This window comes from Taudactylus pleione, unplaced genomic scaffold (genome assembly GCF_031769625.1).
Source record: "Taudactylus pleione unplaced genomic scaffold, aTauple2 ptg000046l, whole genome shotgun sequence".
Taxonomy (NCBI): domain Eukaryota; kingdom Metazoa; phylum Chordata; class Amphibia; order Anura; family Myobatrachidae; genus Taudactylus; species Taudactylus pleione.
In genome coordinates, this window is record NW_028284448.1 from 8,696,448 (window position 1) to 8,716,930 (window position 20,483).

General features: G+C 48.8%; 1 pseudogene; it reads left to right on the top strand.

Moving 5' to 3' along the window:
- Nucleotides 1–5,293: 5,293 nt before the first annotated feature.
- LOC148537662 (uncharacterized) lies at nt 5,294–9,077 on the top strand (annotated as a pseudogene).
- Nucleotides 9,078–20,483: the final 11,406 nt, after the last annotated feature.

The following is a 20,483-nucleotide window of genomic DNA, read 5'->3' on the forward strand; positions in this document are numbered from 1 at the left end:
GACTTATACGCATGTACTGACCACCAAAAGTCACTCAACTGCGTAAATATCGGCATTGCGTCCATCTCTGAATCAGGCCTGTGTACCTAATTATTTTGTACTTTAGTTTTGTTGTTTACTATATTTGACTAATTATACTAATAATGAGATTTTGTCAAAATAGTTGCTTAATTGTTTCTGTAGCAGCAAAAGTCCAACCTTTACAAGTGTTGACTACATTTTAGTGTAACATGAAACATGAAAACGTAATCGTCTCGGTTTTATTTTTTTCAGTTCTCTCTGCCAATGCTTCTTGTTTAGCCAAAAGCAAAACACATCTCAAAGTCTGCCTTGTTCTCGTCTCTATACAAACTGTTGGTTTATTCTATGTACTGTGCAGTCATGTGATGTTTTCAAGATTGGGATGGTAATCTTCTAGGAACTGCTTCATAAAAAACACTAGAACCATTTTCTGACAGACTTAATTCTCAGAATCTTACTTTTGTACAAAATGCCAGTGACAAAACCTCAACAACACTCCAGGCTGGACAGTTGTTTTTCAGAACAAAACCATGGACTCTTTGTACTTTTTAATAATTAATCACTCTACACTGTCAAATAATTATTTCAAAACAGTACATAACTAAAATAAACAAAAGGCATTATTGATGTTCTAGTGCAAGATGAAATGGATTACTATTGGGCTCTCATGAGGGGTTGGGTATGGGATCCCGGTGGTTGGGATCCCGCCGGTCAGAATACCGACAGCAGCATCCTGACATTCAGATTCCTAACACCCTGAGGTGAGTAAGCTAACACTAACCCTTACCCCTAACCTCCCCCTCCCCGGTACCTAAACCTAACCCCCCTTAGTGCCTAACCCTTCCCCTAGTGCAGAGCCAAATTAAGGGGGGGGGGGCACAGGGGACGAGTACCCCCGGGTCCCCCTCTCTCAGGCCCCCTAGCCAGAGCTTCTCTGATCCAGCTCTGGCACTAGAGCGTCCAGACAACATTCTCTGCTTACTGCCTGGCTGGCTATCGTAGATGCAGAGGGTGTGCAGGCTTTCGTAAAGTGCCAACCCTGCTCCCTGCACACAGCCATGCTGCACAAAGAGTTACACAGTCACAGCTACAGTAGCAGCTGTCTGGCTTGCAGTGACCACGCCTCCTACAAGCGTCACTGTAGAGAGACGGACCAGGCGGACTGGACTGGAGACTGAACAGTGAGAGAACACACACATCTGAAAGCGGAATCGGTATGAAATTCCCGGCAGTGCCTGGCCGACAAAAGCAGAGTTCCCGGCAGCGGAAGTCCGACAGTGCTGGAAATCCCAATCGTCGCTAAGGTAAGTATAAACTAACCTAACCCCCTAACCCTCCTTAGGGGTGGCTAACCCTAACCTCCCCCCAAGTGCCCAACCCTAATCCCCCCTCTAAGTGCCTAACCCCCCCTTCCCCGCTGCCTAAACCTAAGTCCCCCGGGGGGGTGCCTAACCCTAAGTCCCCCCCGGGGGTGCCTAACCCTCCCTCCCCCTAGCCTAACCCTAACCCTCTCGGGGGGTTGCCCAACCCTAAGTCCCACCCAGGTGCCCTAAACCTAACCCTCCCCCCGCGGCTGTCCCCTCGCAGCGCCCAGCATCCCTTCGATCGGGATGCCGAGCGCCTGTCTCCCGGCGTCAGGGAAATGACAGGCGTCTAGATATAGACGCCCGGCATTTCACCCTCGCCGGGATATGACAGTCGGGAAGCCGGCTGTCGGTATTAAGGCAGCCGGTTTCCCGATTGTATACCCTGAAAGCAGCTGCACTCTGCTGATAAGAATGTAAAGCAAACTAGTCTGGAGTCTGGACTATGGAGAGGTGAGCACCCACCCCACACAGTAGTTAGTGAATGTTACAGTCTGCAGTAGCACAGGCTGACGCAGAGCTCACTGTGGCATGGGGGCCCATATCCTATACACACTACCATGTACTAATGTAAAATCTCATATCCCTTTGTACAAAATGTATCTCTTTTTTTGTACTAATGTTTATGCCCCATAACACTGTAAGGAATCTTGTAACATGGAAGCAGTGACAAGTGGATGTGGGTACAGGGAATTGCTGCTTCCTTTATTCGACAAACAGAGTGATTGAATAAGATTGGCGTGGGTTAAACTTCGAGTCTGGGAGCTGGCTTGGGTAACACCATGTGACTTAGTTGTCCTATAGCAGTGTTGGCTAACCTTGACACTCCAGCTGTTATGGAACTACATAACCCAGCATGCACTGCTACAGTTTTGCTATTAGGGCATGCTAAAACTGTGGCAGGGCATGCTGGGATATATAGTTCCACAACAGCTGGAGTGTCAAGGTTAGCCAACACTGCCCTATAGGATAGGTATGTGTGTTTTAACTAGGTGTGTGGGCTGAGGGCCTGATTCAGAGCCGCTCGTAAGCGGCCGCTCGTTCGCTCCGAACGATGTTCGCACATCTGCGCATGCGTACGGGTTGTAATGCGCATGCGCGAACCAGTCAGTGCGGTCAAAAATCGTGTGCTCGCAAAATAGCGAATGCCTGCTAATTTGAGTGACAGAATGAGGCGTTTGTGGGTGGTAACAAGGGAAGGTGCTTGAAAACGGGGAGTGGAGATCCAAACGCAGGCGTGCCAAACGGTCAAAACAGGCGATTTAAGGGTGTGCATAATTAACAAAGCAGCGTCATTGACTACGTCACTTGGTTGTCTTTTAGCCTGAACTGCTCGCATGATTGCGGTAGGAAAATGCTACCACAAGCACTGCGAGCAGTTCATACGCCTTTCAATGTACTCGATTAATCAAATAAATAGCGGAGATGACGTATGATGCGAGCAGCCAGGGGGTGTTTTTTCCAAAATAGTGAGCGCATGTTTCGTTTGCTCGTTCAGACATAGAGGCGTCAACAGACCGCAAAGAGCGAGCGCTTAATTTAAATAGCCAGCCCCTTTTTCTGAACGAGTGTCCGCAAATAGCGTCCAGCTCTGAATCAGGCCCTGAGATAAAAGCCTCTTATGTTCCTGTCTTGGCAGAAGATAAGTGCTGTGCAAGATTGTGCTGTTTAATTGTGTTTTTCTTGCATTCTTCCTAACTGCATTTCTGTGTCTAGCTCTCTTTCATTCTCTACTCTTCCTCACTGTTATTCTTTTCCTGTCTTCACCTACTCTCATTTTCTTTCCTTTCCCTTCCCTCTCCTCCTGTGCATCTCTTTCCCTGCCTTCCTTCCCTTGCTCTGTCATCTAGTATATCCCCTTCTGGAGCCCCATGTCCCGCGCGCGCCGCTCAATTTTACCCCCCCCCACCGTTACCTGGACGGTGCCAGGCCCCCTCCCGCTGCTGCCGCCGCCTCATCCGGCGTTTGCAGGGGAGGCCGTGGAGTGCGAGCGCGGTTGCCCGCCATGGCGCTGGCGGCTTCTGAAGCTGCCGGCTCCATTACTGCTCCGGCTGCTGGCTCTAATAGGCGGGCGGGTCAGCGCACTTCTGTAGCTGTGCCTCCCCACCCACATGTCCCAGCTTGCGGCACTGCTGCGGGCCGCGGACGCACGCAAGTGTGTGCCCCAGCCCGGATACCGGCTGGGGCTTCTGTATTAAATGAGGAGGTGGCCGTGGGTTTGAGACCAGCCCGGTCTCGGGCCCCGGCTCGGACCTCCAAGGCAAGTAGGGCCCGCAGAGATCCTCGGGTCCGAATTGCAAATGGCGGCCCTGCTCAGCTCCCTGAGCCTGCTCGGGGGCGGGGCTTAGCCGCCATTTTAGTGATATAAATCAGAGCTTGCTGCAGGTGGGCTCTGCCAGAAGCTCTACAGGGAGGGATAGCCAGGCTCAGGGTGCCAGTCAGAGTGCTGGGCCACAGGCACAAGGGGCTAGTCTCAGTGTAGGAACCCCCAACATGAATACGATTTCAATGCCCATAAACTCTGGGGATCCTGCAGGTGTTTTAAATGTCATGCCCTCCATGGCCACGTTATTTGCCCCTTTTGTGGCTGCCTTATCACAACTACCTGCGGCCTGGTCTCCAGCTTGTGCGACCCCGGCAGCTTCTACGTCTCAATTATCATCACCCATGCCGGACCAATTTCTGTCAGCAGTGCGCGCGTTTGGGTCCTTAATAGCGCAAAGTACCTCAGGATCGGTCCCTTCCCTGGTTTCGCCCAATTTAGCTGTTCCTTCTTCTGCACCTTTGTCTGCATCGGGGGCTGTGGCGCCAGATGCTGTGTAACCCTCTTTTTCAGATGGCAATGCCAACGATGGTGTCGAGGATGCAGCTGTGGACGAGGAGGTGGCTTCGGCCGATTCTTTGGGTGGCGAGCAGCTGAGTACATCAGGTGGGTCTACTTATGACAAAAATTATGACAGTAGCAGTTGTTGTTCCTCTTCATTGCTAGTGTCTGATGCCAGCAGCTCTGTAAGGGCGTGCAAGCGGGCTGCTAAATATGCTAAACGCGAGGCCGACCGGAGAGATAAGTCATCTAAGCATCGTCGTTCACGTTTGCTCGCCCCTTCCCGCAAACGTTCTAAATGGTCACTAGGGGTCCGCTGCGATAATACGGCAGTTTTACGTGGCTTGCGCCCATGCTGTAAGCGTAAGATAACAAAGGGCCTATATGTGGACATTTTTGTGCTCACAGACAAAGCAAAAAAGGATTTTAAGGCGGCCAAGACTAGGGGAGGAGTTGGCATGGACGCTTTGAAGTCACTGGATCGCGGGTTTCTGCATGTTTGCATCATGCTATTTAATAACTCATCCTGAGGAGCACTTAAATATTATCAGGTATCTACACCTGATTAATGGCATGCAGCGCGGTTCCCGGGGGTTTGCCTGGCGGGCTTACGACGAAGAGTTTTGTCGAAAGCAGGATGCCAGGCCTGTCATTGAGTTTAGTGGTAACGATGTGGAGGTGTGGCTGGAAGTCACTCAGTCACCACGTCTTCCAGTCGAAACTCCCCCTATTCGGCGTCCCAATTCGGCGTCCAACAGGACCGGGTAGTTTTTCCGCCCAGACTCAGAATAAAGGCAAATGCTTTGCTTTTTACAATGCCACCTGTACTCAGGGGCAGCGGTGTTGTTTTCGTCACCTCTGTTTGCATTGCGGCGGAGCCCATCCCGTGTCCAATTGTTCCCGACCGGCTGGACAGCAGTTTTCCAAGCCACCCGGGAATGCTGGGGCTAAGTAAGACATCTTCCCCAGTGCATTTGGATGCTATGATCAAATGGTTGGGTTGGTAACCTAACCTTGAGGATGCGCGGTTTTTGTATTCCGGTTTTACTTTTGGTTTTCGGTTACCCATTAGGGGTGAGGTTAAGGTGGCCTCCCGAGGAATCTGCAGTCAGCGCGCGAGTTACCTGATGTCTTAAAAGCAAAAATTCAGAAGGAGGTGAGCCTAGGGCAAATGGCAGGCCCATTTGAACAACCCCCGCTGGAGGATTTGATTCTTTCTCCAGTGGGTGTTGTCCCCAAGAAGTCTCCAGGTAAATTTAGGCTCATTCAGCATCTGTCGTACCCATCGGGGTCATCAGTGAATGATGCTATACCTCCAGAATTTTGTTCGGTGGTGTATCAGTCATTTGACGAGGCTTTGGAGATGGTTAGGTCGTATGGACCTGGTGCTCTCATGGCTAAGATAGATGTGGAATCGGCTTTTCGTCTACTTCCCCTGCATCCTGACTCCTTCAGGTACATGGGGATTTGCATTGGCGACAGATATTTTATAGACAAGTACTTGCCTATGGGTGCTCTGTTTCCTGTGCCTTTTTTGACAGATTTAGCACCTTTCTTCATTGGTGCGTGGAAACTTCTTGTGGGGGTCACGGGTTACCTCACTATCTCGATGATTTTCTGTGCGTGGGTCCTGAAAATTCAGAACATTGTGCTTTTCTTTTGTTTTCTTTACGAGCTCTGTTTTTCCATTTCGGGGTAGCGGTTGCCGATGAGAAGACTGAGGGTCCTCTCGCTTGCCTATCGTTTTTGGGCATCGAGATAGACACCTTGGCAGGGGTATGCAGGCTTCCTCGGGACAAGGTGGCGAAATTGCGCGACGCGATTGCGACATGTTTGGCGGCAAACAAAATTTCTTTGCGGCAGGCGCAATCGATCTTAGGTCTGCTGAATTTTGCCTGTAGGGTTATCCCGATGGTAGAGTTTTCTGTCGAAAGCTGGAGCGGTCCACGGCTGGGGCGTCCAGACCGCACCATATGGTTCGCCTGTCCTCCGAAATCAAGAGGGATCTGTCTGTTTGGGCATCTTTTCTTGACAAATTTAATGGTGTAGTGATTTGGATGGTTCCGGTTGTCGACAGCTTTCAGCTGCAGCTGTTCACAGATGCGGCGGGTTCAACGGGTTTTGGTTGCTACCTTTCCGGGTCCTGGTGTTCGGCACCTTGGCCTGAGGAATGGGTGCGTTTGGGTCTCACACGGGACCTGTTGCTCCTCGAACTTTTTCCAATCATGGTTGCATTGGAAGTGTGGGGTGAGCGTTTGCGTGATCGCAGCATAGTTCTCAGGTGTGATAACCATGGTGTTGTGCATGCGATTAATCGGCAGGGCGCCAAATCATTGCTAGTGTTGCGAGTTTTGGCGCAGTTAGTCCTAACTTGCTTGCGCTGCAATATTTCATTTAGAGCGCGGCATATTCCCGGGGCAGAGAATGAAATCACAGATGCGTTATCACGGTTTCAGTGGCTTAGGTTTCGATCTTTGGCCCCTGTGGCTGATGCTACTGGTGTGCTTTGCCCCTCTTATGTTTGGCAGGTCATCAAGCCGGCATAGAGGGCTTAGCGTGCCGGACTCTTGCCCCGGGTACTTCGAGAGTTTACAGCCAGGCATGGGAAGAGTGGAAAGAATATTCCCGTCGCCACAGGCATGGAGGTAAGAGCAGGCATCAGTTGATGCTTTCATTTATTTGGCATCTCTATGTCTCTGGCAGAGCCAGAGCTGTGGTTTCGCGTTATTTGGCCGGTATTTAAATTTTCTTTAAGTTAAAAAGCCTTCTAGACCTGACAAAGAGCTTTGTGATTCAGAAGGCCTTGAAAGGTTGGGCTCGTTTGGTTCCGGTTGCGCCCGACAACAGACATCCTATTGATATTTCCCTCCTCCCATTACTCCTCGCAGCCATAGCGGACGTGGCGGATTCGGTTTTTGAAGTTGATTTGTTCAAACTAGCTTTTTCTATGGCCTTTCATGGGGCTTTCCGGATTTCGGAGATGGAGGCGGCTTCCAAGCAAACCGATTCTGCGCTCCTTCGGGCGAACGTTCTGGTAGGGGAGAGGTCGTTGCTTTGTAGGCTTAGGCGCTCCAAAACAGCAGGTCAGGCCTGCTGCTGCGGGCTCTTGGCTCCTGCATGAGGATGGTTCGCCATTAACCAAATACCAGTTTGGTTGGGTTTTGAAGCGCTGTATCTCTCGTGTCGGCCTCCCCCCTCAGGGGGGCAGAAACTTCCGCTGCTTCAGCGGGATTTTCTGTTTCCTAGATTAAGGCTTTAGGCCGTTGGAAATCCTCCAGTTATAAGCGTTACATTCGGCCTCTGCATTGATTGCATTTCGCATCTAATAATGTTATGTTTATTTGTTTGTCATGTTATTTGTTTGTTTACCTTCGACGTATGGTCTTGTGTGTCTTGTTTGTCCTGTCTACCCGACTCGGGGATTAGCTACTTGCCGCTGTGGCAGCGGAAGTCTGGAGGCATTTGACCTTTTATTTTTGCCTGTACTGACGGACCTAATTTGGCTTATTGACATCACTAATTAATTACAATTAATATGTCCCTCAGCAGGTTTTTCGGTTTTTCCTCCAGCCAAGTTATCCGTGTTTCCCTGCTTTCCCCCTCCTCCCCACTCCCCTCCGCCCCACCCCCCTTTTACCCTCATGTATCTTTATGTTTGCTTCAAATTGGCACTGAAGCTTGTCTAAATTTCAGCCTGGCAGCTGTTTACACCAATATTTTTCTTTTTGGCAGATCCTCCGCTAGTTAATTATAATTGCAAATTAATTTAATTTTGCATTCTTTTTTCCCCCCTTCAGGTGTTAAAATTGACCCTCTCAAAATATGGATTATTGGCCACTCCTATGTTTTCTGGGCTGCTAAGTTCATGAATGCTTGTGGTGCTCCTTCCTTCCCTTGCTCTGATTGTGTGCGGTGGATTGGTGTGAGAGGAATGTTGTGGCAGGCCTTGTGTCCTAAACTTTTAAAATCTGCAAGGCGTTTTAGGACTCCCGAGGTTTTGCTGATTCATTTAGGTGGAAATGATCTTGGTAAAATGACTGGGTTGGAATTGAGGAGATCCATGGCCGACGATGTGGCTAGGATTGCGTCAGCATGGCCTTCTTGCAAGATTGTATGGTCGTGTATTGTGCCTCGGCTGGTCTGGCATGGTGTACAGAATGGTAGGGCGATTGATGAAGCCAGAAAGAAGGTGAATGCAGCAGTCGTAAAGCAAGTGTTGGCCTCTGGTGGTGGTGTTGTTGTGCATGACAGGATATGTTTCCTGCATGCATATCTGTATAGGAGGGATGGCGTTCATTTGACTGAGGAGGGGGTTTCGATTTTTGTTGAGGATCTGTTCCAGGTTGTTTCTTCAGTGTTTTAGTTAAGGTATGGTGGCGGTGCGTTTTTTCTGTAACCAGACCTTCGCGTTGGCGGGAAAGAACGGCAGGTCGTCGCTTCGGGTGCAAATAGCTTTCAGTTGGTAGTTTTATAATATTTGAGTGCGCTCACCCTCTTTGACTCGTTTTGTTCGCTGGATCACCCTGCCATGGATAGCGTCATCACCCTTCCAGGTGGGTAGTCATGTTAGAGGGTTGAGTGGATACCTTTTGTTGACAGTTGTTTAGTTACCGGTTGCTCTGCACCTTAGGCGGTGTCCGCTTGGTATGCATGTCTGTGTTCTGCATGGCTGGAATAAACTGTATGTTGCCGTCCTTTCTTTGCCACCATATCTCCAATCAGTTTAGATTAATTTAATATGCATGTCTGTGTTCTGCATGGCTGGAATAAACTGTATGTTGCCGTCCTTTCTTTGCCACCATATCTCCAATCAGTTTAGATTAATTTAATACTCATTAGATAATTTTAATAAATTACTAACTAATTATTCTGCCAAATCATGTCTCCGAGTCTTTATTTCATACAATTTATTAAGAAGGTGTTTTATCGCATGGTGTTACACAAGGCACCCCTCTGACGATTGAAAGTTTATATACTGGCTAAAGGGAAAGTGTGAGCACCTTGAAAGGGAACCCCTTCAAAATATAACTATGGGCCTTACAAATGTATTTACACCCATGGGCGGTTTAAGAGAGTAGTGGGCTGTGTGCAGCTTCTGTGCGGGCCCCCCCCCTTCTCCAACAGCACAGTAGCCCCTGCTTTGTGCGAGTCTACTGTGCATGCTCAGGTCTGTAGGAACATGGCGTACCCACTATGTTCCGGGAGACTTCTCTATTGCTTATGCGCAAATCTCCAGGAAAATGGCTGCAGCGCATTTTCCTGGTGATTTCTGTCTTCAGGGCTGGCCGACGCAGGACTCCAGAGAGGTAAGTTTAATATAATATGGGTGCAGGGTGTGCAGTGTGGACCCACACACACAATGGGCACAGCCAGGGAACGGTGCTGACAAGAGGGGAGGGCCCCCCTGTCTTAAGTGCCCCGAGCCCCCCAAAGGCTTAATCCGGCCCTGCCCTAGTGCCTAATCCTAACCCTCCTCCCAACCCTGCTACTTACCTTGGGGATGCCAGCGGGATGCCAGCAGTCGGGATTCTGGAGCTGGGATCCTGACGCCGTCGGGATTCTGGGGCCGGTATTTTGAGAGTCGGCATCTCGCACGCCGGGATGCTGACTACATCCCCTCGTGAGAATGGACCTGTTCACCGATGACATTTCATGGGGACCTATGTATCAAGCTTTTTACATAAAATTATGCAGAAACTGCAGTTGGTGGGCTGGTGTCTGGCATCGCAACTCCGGACATGGGCGCCGCCATGCCAGTCGGCCCATGTGACAGTATCTCCATCCCAGGATAGGTGAGTGATCAGCTGATGCTGTGCATCTATCAAAGGGTTCCCCTGGGTATATAACTGCCCCACTGGTTACAGGAAGTTGCCTGAACAATGGTTGTCTCCTACTGTGCTATAGTTGAGTTCCCGGTCCAGGTTCCTATCCATCGTTACAGCAGCAGTGTATATCATCCTTACCTGTGTGCCTCCCGTCTCTGGTGAATATCCGTGCAGCAGTGTATCCCACCTCTACCTGTGTGCCTCCCATCTCTGGTGAATGTCCGTGCAGCAGTGTATATAATCTCTACCTGTGTGCCTTTCGTCTCTGGTGATCCCTCATGTAACCGTGAGTCCATCTCTACTTGAATATCTTCCTTGCTAGTGATCTACGTGTCAAGGGGTTAATACACCGCACTGTAGGTCAGCGTTTGTGCTTACCCAGGCATATCCTCTCGGTCCATGGGTGCTGTGTCTCTATTCCCAAGGGGCTTGGGTACCTGGCCAAAGGACTGCGACCTGCTCTCGGAGTGCAGCGAAGCCCAATCCCGCTTGGAGGGGTCACTGGCAAACACCATCCCGTGGGTTAGATTCCGCACCTTTGCCCAGGTCTCGCCAACACTCAAGACCTGTGATGAGGAGAACATATATCCAGGCCCCTCGTCTCTGCTTCCTTGCGCAACTTAGGCCCACCACGTCCCACATTCCAGTCTCAGACGTGACAGTTTGTTCAGGCCCAATGGAGGCTGCGGGGTCCCAAGGTACTGGGGCCCTTATTCAGAGCCAGATACTCTGACAGAGCGCTCGCTCTGAATCAGGGCCGTCCCTTCTCCTTTTTGGAGCGGCCTTCTGACCGCTCGCATAGCTGTGGGTGACCACCCACAGCTATAGCGAGCGGCCAAAATGATGGTTGCAATGGTCAAGACCATCGCGACCATCGGGCTTGCGATGAGACCCTTGCGGTAGGGTCTCGCTTCCGCAAGCCCTGGAGTGCTTTTGGCTCCATCAGAGCCAAAAGCACTCCCACTGACATCACTAGTGATGTCAGTGGGGCCGGCCCCAGACGGTAGGCGTTCCCATGGGACCGCCTCCGTCTGGGCAGCCACGCCCCCTGCACACCCACCAAAGGGGGCGTGCTGTCACTCACCATCGACAGGATGCCCCCTTTGGTGCGAGACCCATAATGACGGCTTGGCCATCGTTATTCAGGTCTCGCACATGCGCACGATGGAGCCGCCTCCATCGTGCGCATGCACACTTGGACAACATCGACCCGCTTGCAAGCGCTCACGAGTGGGTCTGAATTAGGCCCTGGGTCCCTACAAGAGTTGACCTCTCGGATGGACAACCAAGAGGCCGCCCAACAACAAGTGGCTCAGTATTTACAGGAGCTCTCGAGGCAACTGATTTCTATTCAAACCACGTTGGCTTCTATTCTTCCGGTTCCTCCGGCTGCAGCCCCTGCACCCTCTCCTCTGGTTCCTCCTCCAGTGGCTCCAACTCTCAAACCCCGACTCCAGTTGGAACCCCGGAGAGGTTTGATGGCGATCCTAGGTGGTGCCGAGGATTCATTAATCAATGCGAGATCCAATTTGAATGTCTTCCACAGAATTTTCCCACGTCTCGGGCAAAAGTGGCATATGTGATCTCATTGTTAACAGGAGCAGCATTAGATTGGGTCTCCCCTTTATGGGAACAGGCCAACCCCATCGTATCTACCTATGAAGAATTTGTCTTGGCATTTAAGGGAATTTTTGATGAGCCTGGTCGCTCTGCGTCAGCATCTTCTGATCTACTTCGTGTGCGTCAGGTTACTCGATCCATAGGACAGTATGTTGTTCAGTTTCAGACCCTGGCATCCGAATTAAAATGGAATGAGGAGGCCCTCAAAGCATTCTTACTTCATGGACTTTCTGAGAGGATGAAGGATGAACTTGCCTCTAGGGATTTGCCAGAATCCTTCGCTGACATTATTTCTTTCTGCATCAAAATTGACCTTCGTCACCGGGAACGGTGGGCTAGTAGGGGAAGAGGTGAACGGTTACCAGCTCGTTCTTCATCTGCAAATCCGCCTATGCCCACTTCAGCTAGTGAGGAGGAACCTATGCAAGTCAATAGGTCCAAGCTCACCCCGGCAGAACGTAATAGACATTTCCAGAATAAATTGTGTATTTACTGCGCTGCACCTAACCACATTTTGAAAAATTGTCCTCTGCTTGCGGGAAATGCGAGACCCTGACTGAAGTAGGGAGCATTCAGTTAGGGGTCATTCTCAAGCCATCCCAAATATCAGATAGTCTTCCACTAGTGTTGCTTTTCCATAAGTCCAGGACAAGAAGGATCCAAGCCTTAATTGATTCTGGAGCCGCTGGTAATTTTATTTCAGAAAAATTGGTTCACAATTTAGGTATCCCAGTCGTCCCCCTACCTAATAAGTTGCTACTCTCCGGTTTAGATGGTAAAACTCTGGTGGGGCCCCCCATTTCTTCTCTCTCCCAGCATGTGGCTTGTCCAAATTGGTTGTTTGCACCAGGAAATGCTGGAATTTTTTGTCCGGCCGAATCCTCCTACGAGCTAGTATTAGGATTGCCCTGGTTGAAAAGACACAATCCTGTCTTTGACTGGGATAGGATGCAAATCCTGTCCTGGGGTTCACATTGTTTCCAAAATTGCTTGACCAAGGTCATTCCTGTATGTAACCAAGCAACAGTTACTAACGCAGCAGAGAAGTCCCTCTGTCCTGAGTCTTCAAGACACCCCTCTCAACCTTGTTTGCCTAAAGTCTATCAAGATTTTGCTGACATATTCTGTGAACAAGCAGCGGATAAACTTCCTCCGCATCGACCTTGGGATTGTGCAATCGATTTATTTCCTGGGAAAAGTCCTCCACGTGGCCGTATTTACCCCTTGTCTGTTCCAGAGACCGCTGCCATGGAAGAATACATTAAGGAAAACCTTGCCAAAGAGTTTATCGGCCATCTTCTTCTCCTGCAGGGGCAGGTTTCTTTTTTGTAGGGAAAAAAGATGGAGGGCTCCGTCCTTGCATAGATTATCGAGGTTTAAACCAAATCACCATAAAAAACTGGTACCCCTTACCTTTAATCTCCGAACTTTTTGACAAAGTCCGATGGGCTCGGGTCTTCACCAAGCTAGATTTACGCAACGCTTATAACTTGATTCTAATTAAAGCTGGAGACGAGTGGAAGACCGCGTTTAATACTAGAGACGGGCACTTCGAGTACCTTGTAATGCCTTTCAGTCTTTGCAATGCCCCAGCTATATTTCAAGGCTATGTCAATGAGATCTTCCGGGATATTCTTCATAAATTTGTTGTGATTTATATTTAAATTTTTTTCCAGAGATTTACAGAACCATCGTCGTCATGTACGGGAGGTATTGTCCCGCCTTTGTGATCATCACCTTTTTGGAAAGCTTTCCAAATGTATTTTTGAGCAAACTTCGGTACCTTTTTTGGGACATATAATTTGCAGATGGACCCTGACAAATTAAAAGCAATTTCTGACTGGCCTCTGCCTACTTCATTAAAGGCCACCCAGCAGTTTTTAGGATTTGCAAACTATTATAGGAGGTTTATCCCACACTTTTCTACACTGGTGGCACCCATTACCTCCCTCATGAGAAAAGGAGTCAACCCATCTAATTGGTCTGTTTCAGCAGTACAAGCATTTCAAAAATTAAAAACTGCTTTCTCCAGAGCCCCAATCCTCTGCCAGCCTCAAATAGACAAACAATTCACCGTAGAGGTGGACGCACCCTCTGTTGGAGTAGGGGCGGTATTATCTCAGATTGCGGAAGATGGGAAAACCCATCCTTGTGGATTCTTCTCCTGTAAATTTTCTCCTGCAGAGAGGAATTATATAATAGATGACCAAGAACTTTTAGCAATGCGTTTAGCCTTGGAGGAATGGCGGTATCTTCTTGAAGGGGCTAAATTTCCAGTCATGATTATTACAGACCATAAGAATCTGATCTATCTGCAAACCGCACAACGGTTCAACGCCAGACAGGCTTGATGGTCACTTTTTTTTTCTAGGTTTAATTTAAAGCTTCAGTTTCGTCCAGGTGTACAAAAAAGCCGACGCGTTATCACGCTCTTTTATGACCAAGTTGGAGGAGGAGGAGTACTCTGAAGTTCACCCTGTTCTCGACCCAATTGTTTTGCTCTCACTCAAGTAGTGTCTCTACCACCTGGGAACATTTTTGTGCCCTCTAATTTACGTAAAAAATTATTGGGTTGGGCTCATGCATCTTTGTTTGCTGGTCACACCGGAATCACCAAGACCGATCAATTTCTACTTAGATCCTACTGGTGGCCTGCCATGAAGAAGGATGTCACAGAATTTGTCCTATCTTGTGTTAAATGCGCTCAACATAAGACACCTCGTAGGAAGATAATTGGTCCTCTACGCCCCTTACCAATTCCAACTGCTCCATGGACCCACATCTCAATGGATTTCATTTCTGAACTACCTCGGTGCAAGGGGTATAACACGGTATGGGTAGTCGTGGATCGCTTTTCTAAAATGGCACACTTTATTCCACTGGTTGGTCATCCTCTTCAGCTCCTCAATTAGCAAAAATCTTTATTCGAGATATTTTCAGATTGCACGGTCTTCCAAAGGAAATAATCTCTGACCAAGGTGTTCAATTTATAGCCAAATTCTGGAGAGCCCTGTGCAATACATGTGGAATTAAACTGAAGTTTTCTTTGGCCTACCACCCACAGACGAATGGTCAAACTGAAAGGGTTAATCAAGAGCTGGAGACCTTCATTAGGCTCTTTGTGTCATCCTCCCAGGATGATTGGGTGGACCTTCTACCGTGAGCTCCTTTTTTACAGTCTTTGGAAGACACCGTTGAGTTCCAGATTTCCAAAAACTCCCATCCACGGATGTTCCAGCAGTAAACAAAGATATCCAATCTTTTTCAGTTTTGTGGAGTAAGATTCATAAATCATTAAAACAATCCTCTAAAAATTACAAGAAATTTGCGGACAGGAGACGATTGGCGGTTCCACTGCTGAGAGTTGGGGACAGGGTTTGGTTATCTTCCAAGAATATTCGGTTAAGAGTACCATCTATGAAACGCGCCACACGCTTTATTGGGCCATATCATGTCCTCAAGGTGATCAGTCCAGTAGCTTATAAATTAGAACTTCCTCCTCAAATGAAGATTTCAAATACTTTTCACGTTTCCCTCTTATGACCTCTGGTGCTTAACCGTTTTCAGAGTTGTTCTCCCAAGTTACCTCAAGTAAAAATGTTACAAGGTACTGAATTTGAGGTGGAAAGGATTCTAGATTCCCGGCACAGATTCAACACCCTTCAATATCTCATTGATTGGAAGGGCTACGGCCCCGGGGAAAGGGTCTAGATCAGAGACGTTGATGTACACGCTCCGCAATTAATTCAGAACTTTCATAGGAGATTTCCAGATAAGCCTGATGGGTGTTCGGTGCCCACCCTGAAAGGGGGGGGTACTGTCAGGGCTCAGCCGGGGATCGGCTCTCACTTTCCGTCCCGCCGGCTTCCCCTGACATCCCGGGCGATCGGGCAGCTGGCGCGGCGGCGAGGAGAAGCTGAGCATTCTCCCCGCATGCAGTGGCTTCCGGGTGGGCCGGTGTCTGGCATCACAACTCCGGACATGGGCGCCACCATGACAGTTGGCCCATGTGACAGTATCTCCATCCCAGGATAGGTGAGTAATCAGCTGACGCTGTGCATCTATCAAAGGGTTCCCCTGGGTATATAACTGCCCCACTGGTTACAGGAAGTTGCCTGAACAATGGTTGTCTCCTACTGTGCTATAGTTGAGTTCCCGGTCCAGGTTCCTATCCATCGTTACAGCAGCAGTGTATATCATCCTTACCTGTGTGCCTCCCGTCTCTGGTGAATATCCGTGCAGCAGTATATCCCATCTCTACCTGTGTGCCTCCCGTCTCTGGTGAATATCCGTGCAGAAGTGTATAACATCTTTACCTGTGTGCCTCCCGTCTCTGGTGAATGTCCATGCAACAGTGTATACCATCTTTACCTGTGTGCCTTTCATCTCTGGTGATCCTTCGTGTAACCATGAGTCCATCTCTACTTGAATATCTTCCTTGCTAGTAATCTACGTGTCAAGGGGTTAATACACCGCTCTGTAGGTCAGCGTTTGTGCCCACCCAGGCATATCCTCTCAGGCCATGGGTGTTGTGTCTCTATTCCCAAGGGGCTTGGGTACCTGGCCAAAGGACCGCGACCTGCTCTCGGGGTGCAGCGAAGCCCAAATCCCGCTTGGAGGGGTCACTGGCGAACACCATCCTGTGGGTTATATTCCGCACCTTTGCCAAGGTCTCGCCAACACTCAAGACCTGTGATGAGGAGAACATATATCCAGGCCCCTCGTCTCTGCTTCCTCCCGCAACTTAGGCCCACCACGTCCCACATTCCAGTCTCAGACGTGACAGGCCGGCTCTAGGGGTGTTCGACCAGTGCGTTCGCACAGGGGCGCCACCCGAAGAGGGCGCACCCCTCCCCAGCATCCCGATTTCAGCCGGACAGTACTGTCGCGCTGTTCCACCCGTGGGCCAAAATGGCACGCGGGTCATCAAATCGGGAGGCTGGGGACCTCCGGCCCCCCGTAGTGTGAATGGATGCTGCGCGCATGCGTGCGGCATCCATTCACTGATGGGAGAGGGCTGGGGGAAGCCCAGCCAGTGACGGAGTGCTGGGCTTTACCCCCAGCCTGACGTTATTTGAAGGCGTGCCATGCGGGCATGCCTCCAAATAACGGCATGTAGGGGGCGTGGCTTATGGTAATTAGGCCACCCCGCCCATTTCGGTCGCGCACGTGATATAAGAGCTCCTTGTTCTGGGCCGGCACAGGGTGCTCCAACCCCAGGAGCCGGCCCTGGTAGTTATGTACTAAAAGCACAATGCAGGAGATTTCACAGAAATCTCCGTCAAAGTGCTAATTAGCACTTCAGATCGCAGTCCCCATTATTATTAATGAGGACTACAATCTGACCATTATGTTTAGCCCCGGTAGTTTACAACATCTTCAGATGGAGTAAACTGCTGACAGCCTATGGAGGCTCCAGAAGCAGGAGAGAGATCTATGGGTCTCTCCCCTGCAGTCCCAGGGGCTGACAGTGTGCGCATGCATATCAAATTAATCAGCAGAGTCTGTTGGTGCATCCTAGTCACATCACATTGCGAATAAGTGTCGAATTTAATTAGAGGCGATAATTCATCCGATATCGCCGGAGAAATCGGACGATTTTGCGACCAGTTATCGCGCCCGCGATAGTTAGACAGTGAAAAACAGGCTAAAAGTTTTCACCATCTCAGCCCAGGAGAAAGAAAATCAAAAATCACTATTTTTAACTAAAAAATTTGGGGATTTCTTTCAGAACCCTTTGGGCACCCCCCCCCCTCGATTATAAAGTAACCTAAAAAAATTGTGAAAGTTACGTAATTTGGCGAAAAACTACCAGTCAAATTTTATGTGCAAAACATTGAAAATGGGTTTAACGTATTGGGTCTGGTATTTTGGGGGACTATATGGATTCTTCAAGTGTTTTAAACATTGCACATGGTTGCAGCAGGCGCTTTTTTAACGGTTTTTAAAAGTGTGAGTTTGCAAAACGAAAATATACTTTCACCCATTTTAATGTACCCTGAATTTATGTTAAACAGTAATTTCCTGGAAAAAAAATTGCTTTCTATAATTTTTTAAAATGTTTTCATTTACGCAAATTACCGCCAACCGGTGCAATTAAGTAGCCTGAATACTTTTATTACGGCCAATAATACACTTTTAAATTTTTTTCCGATGTACGTCAGTCATTTTTTGGGGTACAGACACAATTTCCTGCCTGTCCTGACTTTTTCGCCTATTTTCACCAGTTTTTTGGTGAAACACGGCCGCTTTCGCCATTTTTTTTGCCGATTTCACATCTAATTGAATTCGCCCCTTTGACGCAATTTTTGGGAAGAAGATGCAAAAAAAGATGCCTGTCACTAGCAGAGTCTCACAGGATTTGATGCACCGAGAGGGGCTTCTTGGCTCCACTGCAGCAAAGATGTGTAAGGGCACATCTGTACGCATTATTACTAGCCGGCGCACTACAATGTCCAGCATACCCTGTATGCTCCAGGTTGTATCTTGCTCCCAGGTGCGTATCTATAATGCACCCATACTTTGTAATACTTACCACTCCGAAGTCCCGCGTCGCGTCTCCCAACCCTGTTCAAACGCCGGAAAATGGCAGTTGCTGCCATTTTTCTGGTGTTTTGTGCATGTGCCGTAAGGAGATCTCTGGGAAAATGTCGGCCGCGCCATTCCCCGGCGATCTGCGCATGCGCAATAGACCCTGGGCACACTCTAGTGCCCAAAGTCTATTGATTCTGTGGTGGCCAGCCACGTCAGTCCGCTGCCGGCCACCGGAGTGAGAGGAGGGGGCACGTGACGGGTGATGCACACAGGCCTCCTCCTCTATAAAGACGCCCCTGCTTGCTCCATACTGTATATGCAACCTGTACCTGTGATAAACCCTGTGTCTATTAACTGTGTCTATTAACTTGATTAATAAACCGTCTACCTGGTTAAGTTACTTGTTGTGTAGACTGTCACTCGCACATCAACTGTGCCTCCAGCCCAGAACCCCAGCACCCTGCTAATAGCACCAGTGACCTGGGGCTCAGAACCTATAACTCTGCAAGTACAATACCCCCAGACTTATAGTTCTGGATTTGGTCCAGTTAGTTTGTTTTAAGGGTTTTATATAGCTGATTTAGGACCGTATTCAATTTGAAGCAAAAAGCCGTTTTTGCGTGTTTTTGGCGAAAACTTTTTGCAGATGATGTCATTTTCGCCTGTTTGTGTTTTACTCTGTATTCAATTTGAAAGACTTTCCACCTAGGCGGAAGTAAATGCAATTTAATAGGCGAAAAAGTTTCGCCTATGAATAGCAGGCGGAAAAAAGTGCAGAATTTGGGTTTTGGGGTGCAACATTGTGGGAACCCCCGTGCAGCCTTCAGACAGTCCCACAAAGGTAAACTGTGTCAAAAATAAGGACCCCCCAAAAAATTACTTTGAATATGGGGGCAAAAAAAAAAGTTGGGGGACAAAGTTAGAAACTAGCGAACTTGACTCTGGGGGGGTCCCCAAGTATGCCCCAAGTGTTTTTTTTATTGCAGGTGCTTGCGGCAGGTGGATTTTTCATGATTTTTTCAACTTAACTTTAGCAACTTTAGAATATGCTGGCCCCCATTTTCAAATACCCCAAATTTGCTGGGATAAGTTATTTTCTGGAAAAAATACACCTGAATACTATTCTTCACCACGTATAAAAAAACGCTATTTAGCAGTTATTGAGCCCGTTTAAAAACACCAAATACCTTCAGCAAGCCAAATCGGGGGGTACCATAGTGAACTCCCATGTCAGAGCATCTTTTGGGGGGTGTTAGGCTGATTTCCCCAAATCTGACAGTACTTTCCGCCTTTTCAAGTTTCGCCGGGTCCTGTTTTCGCATACTTTCATACTGAATACGGAGTTTATCTCGCACGGTCGCGATACTTTTCCGCCTACAAAAGACGCGATGTAGGCGAAAAGTCTGGGAGGCGGAAAAGTATTGTGGATCCGCTCTAATTGAATATGACTCTTAGTTTGAAGGTAACATACTACTGAACGGAGTGTGGCTGTTTCGGTTGGGCTGTCTAGTTTGTCGTCCTACCGGTTAGGCAATATCGAGACCTAGGTTCTTCCCAGTACTTGGTGATTATTAACCTACCCTTGTAGTTGCTGAAGCCAACTAGGTGAGATACTGAACTCTGCACGTGGTCAATCATCTTAACTGGTGAACGCTCAAGTTATACATGGTGTCTGGGGCGCTTGCATCTGTGATGACAATGCACACAAACTGGTAGAGGGTGCCATGTTCTCAGGGTTTTCTACTTAAATAAGTAAGTTGACAGGTACTCACACTGTGTCTTTCCTCCTAGTGCTGCCCTGAACTGCAGCAGGTACAAGTATCTTGAAGGTAACTGTGTGTGAACCATGAGTACCCCTTTCCAACCCTTTTCACAGTCACTTAAGCAGTATTACAAGTTGCAGTCACGACCTGACCCTTTCTGACAGCTTTCCCAGGCAGGACGGGGTTACTCCTGTTGCTAGGCGATCGGCACGCCTCAGGAAGTGATGTCTCTTCCACAGGTGCACCTCGATTAAGTGCTGCAGCCTATTTATACTCAATGAACTATTGCACATGTGCCGACTATAGCGTGTCTGTGGATTTCATCAGCTTAGCTGCATGGGCATGGGACCAAGCAGCTCCCGTGCTGCCACCAATCTCCAAACGGCTTCCTAGCCACATCTAGCAGCTCCCGTGCTGCCAACATTCACCATACGGCTTCCTAGCTGCACCAAGTAGCTCCCGTGCTACTACCAATTTCCAAACGGCTTCCTAGCCGCATCTAGCAGCTCCCGTGCTGCCTACATTCACCATA